We start from the raw sequence: 1,978 nt of genomic DNA, 5'->3' as shown, positions 1-1,978 counted from the left end.
TTGAAGTCAAGATTGGGAGGGGGGGGGGGGGGGGGGGAGCACTGATTTTAGGGTGCAGACCCAAAAATAATTTGGATTGGATTTATGTTACCATAATTGATTTATGTGTTCAGCTTCACAAATACTCTTCTCACAGGTCAGGTGATTCAATACTGTTCACAGTATGGTATTACGAGTATGTTGTTACATTTGATGAAACATTTTCAAAAATCGTTGCAGGGGCAGCTTTAACAAGTACAAGAACACTCTGAATAGATTACTATGATGAACTTCACATTAATATCTTCTACCATCTTTCCTGTGATTTATTTTGACAAATTAATCTAAATTTCTGTATGAAATTATCAATGTACAATGTATATTACATGTAACTGTCTTTAAAAATTTGGTGCCTGTGATGTCATTCTTTGATTGAATGTTCCTCTGTGAAATGATGCATGTGTGTAATTTCTATATATATGGTATATATCTCTATCTGTCTATCTATCTATCTATCTATCTATCTATCTATCTATATATATATATATATATATATATATTATATATATATATATATATATATATAATTATATATATATATATATATATATATATATATATATATATATATATATATATATATATATATATATATATATATATATATATATATAATTGACTGGGTGTTGATAAAACCACATAAAAGTGCTCAATACGGTTAGTAGAGCGAATTGTATACAGGTTTTGAAAATTTGAACAAAATTACATGCTATTGACCCTACAGAACTGTTTCGTGAGGTGCGTATTCCTCACTCATCAGGGGTAGAATGGAATGTAGTATCTGCGTTTCCTTACCGTTAAATTTTATTATTCTAATGTTCCTAACAGGGAATATCTACCTAGTATAGCGTATTAGCATAGCATTAGCTAATTGTCTGTATGGCAATCGATTTCTTATCTTCAGTTCTACAGTTAGTTAGGAAATGTACACAATTTACAGTTAAACAAATTGTGTAGCCTCTTTCCCACTCCTCTCAAAAAATTTTTTAAGGCCCACGAAATGAACCTCCAGAATTATTGTAGCCACCCCGTCTGTCACCTACACTACACTGGGGAGTCTGACGTAAAATTACCAGTGATATTGATAATCAACTACACTAACAGTCCAATCTACAAAGGATGTGGATTCCACATGCATAAGGAGATGTCTCAAAATGAGCTCGAGCCTGTACTGTACTTGAAGGTACCACCTTCCCATCTTGATTCGGGAGAAAGACATTATCACGGTGATTGCTACTGCTTGGAAGGGGACACTTCCAAAGTGAAAACTTTTTTTAAAAATAAAACCATGTAAGACCATGTAAAATATCAAACCATATACATAATTCAACGTCTAACAATGCTTGCATATGGTTTTAAAATACTCGAATTGAAACAATTTTCAATCAATCAATCAATCAAACAATTTATATAGCGCCTGAATCCATTACTCAGAATGTTCAAAGGCACTTTACAGGACACTTTTATTTTACTATGCAGTCCATATTGTCTGTCTATGAAGTGTATTTAGCTGTGGCAAAGCTGCGATATATTTTGCAGACATGCACTTGGTAAACGACTTCTCCTGAAGTATGATTAGGTTCCAAAACAGCACAACATTTCAAGTCAGAATTTTGATATATAATTTTGAATTAACTCCAATGAATAAGGTATTGTATTGTATTGTATTGCATATGTGTTCAGAAAATATAAAGAAATCCCTTTAAATAATGTTGAAACAGAGTGTGCATATTAGTCCAGAAGCCATATATTGTCCATCACCAAAAATAAATTCAAAAAATATAAATGCCAAAAACATGGGTAGGTCGGGCCCATTGAACAGTTTTTTTTATTTCCCCTGGTCTAAATATTAAAATAGATGACATCACTACTGCTGGAAATTTTTTAAAATATGACTAGACTCAGTGTGACTGTGTTGTTCATAATCCAGAACAAATAG

The sequence above is a fragment of the Glandiceps talaboti genome, chromosome 5 (assembly GCF_964340395.1).
Source record: "Glandiceps talaboti chromosome 5, keGlaTala1.1, whole genome shotgun sequence".
Taxonomy (NCBI): Eukaryota; Metazoa; Hemichordata; class Enteropneusta; family Spengelidae; genus Glandiceps; species Glandiceps talaboti.
Note: the sequence above shows the minus strand (reverse complement) of the source record.